The sequence below is a fragment of the Colossoma macropomum genome, unplaced genomic scaffold, assembly GCF_904425465.1.
Source record: "Colossoma macropomum unplaced genomic scaffold, Colossoma_macropomum, whole genome shotgun sequence".
In the NCBI taxonomy this organism is placed as follows: domain Eukaryota; kingdom Metazoa; phylum Chordata; class Actinopteri; order Characiformes; family Serrasalmidae; genus Colossoma; species Colossoma macropomum.
Window position 1 is genome coordinate 21,605,271 of NW_023494791.1, and position 8,307 is coordinate 21,613,577.

Sequence of the window (8,307 nt, forward strand, 5' to 3'; positions counted from 1 at the left end):
TTTCCTTAAAAAATATTTTCATTTATTGGCAAAACACAAATGAATTCTTGAACAATTTATTTTTCTCATCATTGGATTATTGAATACAGCAAAGATGTTTTTGGACAAGAATTTGCTTTGATTTAGTTTCATCCGACAACCAGACAAAACTGTCTTAATTTCCCACCAGTTCCTGTCCTGTATGTTCTGTTTACATCTGGTTTAATCCACCCAGCCTCCTCTACTCTCAGATTAAATCCTCTTATACTTTCTGATTCCTGCCTATTGTTTTTTTTTTTCTGCTCAGAACAACATGTGCCCTTTTGACCTCCACCTGGATTAGCCCTCGCCCTTTACAGGCCCTTAAAGGTCAGCAGGACGCCCTGTTCCACCACACAAGAGCTGCTGAAACAGACCCATCTTCCATTTGTCACACAAAAAACCACAGATCTAGTGTGTGTATAAAAATATGGAGTGACACTGTCAGCATTGCCTGCTAGAAAAACCAGCATAGACCAGTCAAGCTGGTCACCAGCAAATGTTTTGGACATTGATATGCTGGCCAGAAGCATGGAAGTTGATATGCTGAGCACCACCAAAACCAGCATATTGTCACTGTCCAAAAAAAAAAAAGAAAAAAGAAAAGATCATTATTTTCCTACATCATTTGAACACAGCAGATGTCATTTACATTGTGTTACAATTTCACTGTGAAGACCAATAGAAATGCTCAAAAATCACACTTGAAATAAAATATCTTAACATTAATTTACATTAAAAGTTAAGAACGTTTTTGCCTTCTCCTGTAAAGGCACTATTTTGGAGATGTTTTTCTATGGACAGTGATAGTAAGTTGTGTTTTGGATGCTAGTATGGCATGCTGGAACGAGCATGGTTGGACTGGGTGACCAGCTAAACCAGCACCAGATCAGCGTAAACAAACATTAACCAGTGAAGACCAGCATGGAATGCATGCTAGTTTACACTGTCCTGTTTTGTAGCAGTGTGATTGAACCATTACAGTGTTCACTGGACATCAAGGTTTAACCTCTTAAATGGCCAGAGCCAAAGTTTTAGTAGATACTTCTATAACCTAAGAATAGCTTAACTAGTTAGCATTGAAGTCCCTGTAGTTGGTATATAATAAGTTTTGTATTGAATAAGTCTGGGATTTTAAAGGGTTAATCCAATTCTGACAGTTTTACAGTGTCCCAATGTGCACATGCTTAACAGGCTATACTACTGTAACACTTTTCTATGTGGTCTACTTGAAAACACTATCTCAATTATGAATGATTGCAAACACATGTGTATTGTATTATCCAGGAGAAAGTCCAATTTGAAGTCTCTGAATCTTCATCTCGTTACAAATGATTTACTTCACTTCTCAATTTACAACTGACTAAATTACTTACTTCACCTAATAGCGCTAACAATGCTAGCAGTGAATTTAAGGCTGCTGGGCATCAAACATAAGCTCAATGCTTGAAGGCCCATGTTAGCATTTGCTGATGATTAACAACTTTAGCATTGTGGGCCTTTACGACTTAAGCTTTTAGACTAAACCTCTGAACAGCCTCACACCCAAACGCATGTCAGGCAAGCTGCTGAAGTACATTCCCTACGGACTCCTTAAATCCTCTACTCATGTTCTGTTATTCCAAAATTAGGACAAATCATACATTGTGTTAGCTTTTAGCAGCTACGCCCCAGTCTCTGCAAGCTTCCCCGACAATAAGAAGATTGTTTTAAAATGGTTTTGTCTTGTTTTCATTTGGATATCTCTTCTTTTCTATTTATAAACCGTGTGCCAACCATTATGTTTTCCATTTTTAAGCAGCAACTGTTCCCCAATCTCTTATACTAGTTTTATCTGAATGTGTAGCACACACGTGTGCCTCGGAACTGCTGTCCAAAATGTGCCAAATGACTAAAGCTTAATTGATTGAGTGGCCCACTGACCTATTATCTAGCACTATGGAAGTACCACTATCCTACTACCCAAGCTGATGATGACCTGCAGGCTAAAAACAGCAACTGATTTTGCATGTAGGAAAAATGCTGTGAAAGTTATACACAAATAGCTGTGTGTGGGGGGTTTCCCATTCCGTTTTCCAATGAGAGATGAAAAAGATTGAAACACATGTAGAAGATTACACAATATTCAAAATAAACTGCTTAGGTGGTTGATGGATGTCAGCGTGGAAGTTGATTGGGATAGCAGGATATGAATTCAGGGAAGGTCTTAATTCCACAATCACAACGGCAAGAAGAGATTATCCAGTGAAAGACAGGGAAGGCATTTCAGAAGGACAGATGAGAGAATTACATACAGGTATGATTAGTAATTCCACTTGTTAATGGTTGATTTTATAGTCAATCACACTATACTATATGGTGAACTCTCTTTTGCCCTTTCTATATACATGCAGCCCTCTCTGTACTTTGGATTATGCGGGAACGCTACAAATTGAATTGTGTGTTTCTGCCAGGGTTGAGAAACACAATTCAGTCTTATTTGAACATAAATTGCATTTATTGTGCTTCAACTAGAGACACTTGGCTATTGTTTATGGCCTTGGAGCTGCAGACTAGCACACAAATCTGAACCGAGGTTTATTTGTATCCTTCTCATTTACCATGCTTATGTGCTAAGTCTTACACTCACTTGTTTAGCCACAATTAGGTATGTGCAATGGATTCTAACTTCTTTGTACCCTCTCCACCATTGAAAAGGCAAAAAGTGAGATATGCGAATGGATGTAATCAGGATCATAGCCCAATTTCCTTAAAAGAGTATGTTCTGATTTAAACACACCGGTATAAATGAAATTGCTTAAAGCCAGTATTTTTTTTAATGTAATGGTATGTGGAACATAGGCAGTGCCATGGTCCTTTGACTTTATGTCATAACTTCATGGTGAATTTCTATGTTGTGTTCTTCAAGCACACAACCCAGACTTTCAGCTAACGTTAGGTAGCGCTGGATTATTTCAGTAAGATACAATCTCTTGAAACTACCCCAACTAATATAATAATAATAAGTTTATTGGTTTATTATTTTTTTTTAGTTTAGTTTTTAAAAATTATTAAATATTAATTATTATTAATAAGGTTATTTTACCCTGATATAGTTGCTGGTTTGCTAGTTAGCCTAGAGTAATTTGACTTTAAACAGTTAGCTACCTAGCCAAATCCATGTGTGAAAGTGTTCAGGGGAATCAGCTTGGTCCATTAAAAAATGCCATATGCTGCATTTCCTTTAGCAAATAAGCACATATAGTTGAATGGAAAAGTTTGAACACACACATTTTGTTGATTTTCGAAGTAAATATAAGTTTGGATCCTCTACAGAGAAAACATTTAAATATGGTATTCTGTTATTTTACTTCACATTAGCTTAGGAAATGTGCCATAACTTTTGCACAGGCCACATTTTATGTTTTCCCCCAATATGTTAAAGCTAGCCAATAAATATTAATTATGCCTTAACATGTGCAGAAGTGGGTTCTCTATAGAGGACATGTTAACTTATTTTCACTTGCAAAACATATAATCTTATCAGGGCTCCCAAACTTTCACATACGACAGTATGAAGCAAATACAAAGTACAAGAGAATGGAGGTAGAGTCATCAAGAAAACTGGGAGGTGTCTGTCATTATGCCAGCATGTACATGTGCACAGTGAGAGATTATATAAGACCTCAAGAAGAAAATAAAAAAAAATAAAAAACCTCAAGATTCACACAGAACACAAAGTTCTCTGTTCTCGAGGATCTCACTGAAGCTTAGAAACACCAAGGATGTGTTGAGTCAGTGATTTGATATCTGTTAATCTGGCACGAGGATCACTTCATTCCAGAGAAGCTTAGATCAGTAAGACTTATGACTTTAAGTTCAGGCATGTGGTTGGTTCAGACTGCCAGACGGAGCTGTTTGAATGTGCTCGGTTAGAGAACTCAAACAGCTCCATCCATCAAATGCCTTGTTTGATTGTGTCCTGCTGTAGTTCTGATCGAGTGTGACTTCTTGTAGTTTGCTCTGTTTGAAAATGCTGTTTGAGTGTGCTCCTGTTAAGTGTGTCGTGTTTGAGTGTGCTACCTTTCACTATGCTGTATTAGAGTGTGCTCCAGGGGCAAATCTAGACTCAGAGCTTTAGGGGTGCTGAGCACCACCCCCAGTTTTTTTCTCATCATATCTTTTATCATTCTGTAAGATTAATTAGCTAATACACATACAGACAGTACTAGTCTAGCACCTTGTCTTTAATATAAATACATAGGCCTACCAATGGCACAACAGCTAGCTTCTCTCACTCCAATTCAAACAGTGGACAGTGGATGACTGATAAACCTGCAATATTAGCTTGCTAGATATACATAATATAGCTAACTCCTATCTAACAATAACAAGTGTGATCTATGATTCAGTGCAGCAAAACTGAGGACTGCTGCTAATGATTGTAATGTGTTGACACTGAGTGTTAAAGTAAAGAAATCCTGGTCTGCGCTACTAACTGGAGCCACCTCACCACAGACAGTCAAACTGTAACTGGCTGGCGTCTGTGTGTGTGCACGCTAAGCGCTTCTACTGCATGGCTCTGGTGGGAGCGGGGTGGGGATAAGGTGGGAGAGAGAAAGTAGATCATATCATTTGCTTATCAGAACAAACTTCTGTTTCTAAGAAAAATAACAAAAAAACTTTTTTCTAGGACTCAGTTTAGGGGTGCTTGACCCCCCCCAACCCGAAAAGAGTTAGACACGCCTATGCTGTGCTCCTTTTAAGTGTGATATGTTTGAGTGTGCTCCTTGCATGTGTGCTGTGTGTGCTTCTTTTAAATGTGCTCAGCTTAAGTGTTCCTTTTAAGTGTGCTGTGTTTGAGAATGCTTCTTTGAAGTGTGAAATGTTTGATTGTGCTCCCTTTAAGTGAGCTCTGTTTAAGCATGCTCCTTCAAAGTGAGCTCTGTTTAAGCATGCTTCTTTTAAGTGTAATCTGTTTAAGCACGCTCCTTCAAAGTGAGCTCTGTTTAAGCACGCTCCTTTTAAGTGTTATGTGTTTAAGTGTGCTCCTTTTGTGTGTGATCTGTTTCAGTGTGCTCTGTTTGAATGTGCTCCTTTTGTGTGTGATCTGTTTCAGTGTGCTCTGTTTGAATGTGCTCCTTTTGTGTGTGATCTGTTTCAGTGTACTCCCTTTGTGTGTGATCTGTTTGAGTGTGATCTGTTTCAGTGTGCTCTGTTTGAATGTACTCCTTTTGTGTGTGATCTGTTTCAGTGTGATTTGTTTCAGTGTGCTCTGTTTGAGTGTGCTCTGTTTGAGTGTACTCCCTTTGTGTGTGATCTGTTTCAGTGTGATTTGTTTCAGTGTGCTCTGTTTGAGTGTGCTCTGTTTGAGTGTACTCCCTTTGTGTGTGATCTGTTTGAGTGTGATCTGTTTCAGTGTGCTCTGTTTGAATGTACTCCTTTTGTGTGTGATCTGTTTCAGTGTGATCTGTTTGAGTGTGCTCTGTTTGAGTGTGCTCTGTTTGAGTGTGCTCTGTTAAAGTATGCTCCTTTTAAGTGAGCTCTGTTTGTGTGTGCTTGTTTTAAATGTGCTCTGTTTGAGTGTGCTCCTTTTAAGTGTGCTGCTTCTAAGTGAGCTCTATCTGAATGTGCTACACTTAAGTGTGCTTTGTTTGAGTATGTTCTCTTTAAGCATTTAAGTATTTAAGTGTGCTCTTTTTAAGTGTGCTGTTCGAGTGCGCTCCTCTTAAGTGAGCTCTGTTTGAGTGTGCTCTTTTTAATTGTGCTCTGTTTGAGTGCGCTCCTCTTAAGTAAGCTCTGTTTGATTGTGCCACTGTTAAGTATAATAAATTTGAGTGTAATCTGAAAGACACTACAGGGCAGAAATCAACTGGAATACTCTCCTTAAGTCAAATGTGCCATATTTATACAGTGGATATTAATAGTACTCAATCTTTCTGACAAAAAACAAAACACACTTGTGTTTTAAGGAGTGTAATTTAGCACACTTCTATTAAGAAGCATTGGAAAATCGTGTTGCTGATTTAATAAAGACTGTGAATAAATAAGGGAAACAAATGTAACAAAGTGGGATCGCCCCTCCTCTCATGCTCTCCCCGGCTGTCTGTATGTCGCTCTAGTGACGCATGAGTGCAGCTTTAATACCACTAAGAGCATCTGTTGCATATGAACAGCTACAGTCCTTCTTTCCTAGATGGAGCTAAATATGTCATGTACATTTCTAAATCTTACCAAAAAGCTCACCAAAAAGAATCATTGAAAAGTGATCTGGGCCGTTGAGGAAACTTGTGCAATCACCTCACAGATTCTGCCACAATACAGCTGCTAAATGGTGATTGAACACTATACACTGGAGCTGTACTTCATGCTGCAGACTTCTTCTGGTTACTAAATTACAATGTATTCATACTTCAGACGTGAAAGGAATGTTTATAACCCTTCTGAAAAAACTATAATAATACTATATGAATTTCTATAGGATTCATATATAATAATCTTTTTGCCTAATTTGAAATCTCCTGTTACCCTTTACATTGTGTTAGAATTTCATTATGAACAAACCAATAAAAAAGGTACAAAAGTACTTGGAAAAAAACTTGTTACATTAGCTTCCATTACAAATTAATAATGTTTTTACCTTACCACACGGTTGTTCTAACAGCAGCGATATATACACTTAACATAGTTTGCTACACGATTCTACACAAGAGATTTATTATGTTATTAAATGAGAAATTTCTGTAAGTCAGTAATATATGAGTACTACATAGATGCTGGAAGTATTATGGATTATTATTGAAGTTTAATACAGCTATATCACTGTATAATGTCTATATACAACATCTTGCGCCTTCTGTTGTTAGTAGGAAAATTCTCAAATCTACTTTTTTGTGTTTGTGTGTGTGTGTGTGTGTGTGTGTGTGTGTGTGAATTCTATTTCAAAATAAATTTTAAGAGCAGAGACTAAAAAACAACATGCAGAAATAGTTTATTAGCCCTCTATAAAACGCCATTTTGTATAATCTTAAAATAATTTCAATAGAGATCAAATATGTCTAACACAAACAGAGTAACTACTAAGAGTACATTTTCAAAAGGGTCTTAAGCACCTGCTCCTCTGTACATTTAACATCAGAAATATTTACAGTTCTGAGTATACTTTTAACTGTTTGTTTGTGAGTGTATCTGGATACATTACAGTTTCACTGAGGATATAAACATCTATAAACAAGTGAAGGATTTTAATAGATGCCAGGATAAAGACTTCCCTGATAGTTGGCTTTCTAGCTATTTGGTTTGCTAGAAGAAAATTACTGAAATGGTTAATTCCACTGTATGTGCAATGTAGAATAATCTGAAATGTGAGTTCAGATTGAAACAATGTGAGGATTCACCCTCTTTAATGTTCTCAAAGTTACAGCAACCTCAAAGGTAATCCCACATAATGCTGTGACCTAAATCAGTGAGAGAGAAACAGAGAGAGAGAGCGATTTGTCATATTGCTCTGTTTGTAGGGTTTCTAACCACAGAAGTGTTTTCTGGCATTTGACAGAAGAGTCACAGAGAGATACTAGTCTGTGAGACTCAGAATTTCAGACATGCAATGTCAATGACATTGCTTAGTCAGTACTAACAACACAAAGCACTTCTTACAGCTCTATAGCCCACATGGTTGGTTATTTTAGGTGCACAATTGGAATCAGGCAAGATCAGCATGGGCAGATTTTGCGCACCCAACACTCAGCAATCCGGCAAATTACTATTTTTGACATGCTTAGCGATGTCCACGTTCTTACACCTGTACCAAAACGTACCAGATTACACATTGTGATGACTATGTTAACACTCAGTTATCTTTTACTTTCTATGTACCACTTTATTTGATTCATGTTATTTAAAAAGGCAAATTTACAGTGTCAGTCTGCCTCATTAATGAGCAAATAATGTTAATTTACATTCTGACTTGGCTAATAGAAAGTACTGGAAATGTGCTAGTGTGGTTCATATGCCCATTTAGCTCAGACAGTTTATGCTTTGGGTAAAAAAGGAGGCTAATAAAAAATCAGCCAAAAATCGGCCACCAACCAATTTGGCTGTAAAGAAATAGGAATCAGAATCAGCCACAATTCCAATTCATAAATTGGTGCAGCCCTTGTCATTTTGCCGTTTTCGTTGGTTTGGGTCCATGCCTGAAAATAGCCTGTTTATGAGAGTATTGGACTATATGTTCAAGCTTGTAGTCTACTTGTTATAGACTAGAGCACCATGAGTCACACATTTTGTCCTGATTCCTTTTCGGGGCATTTC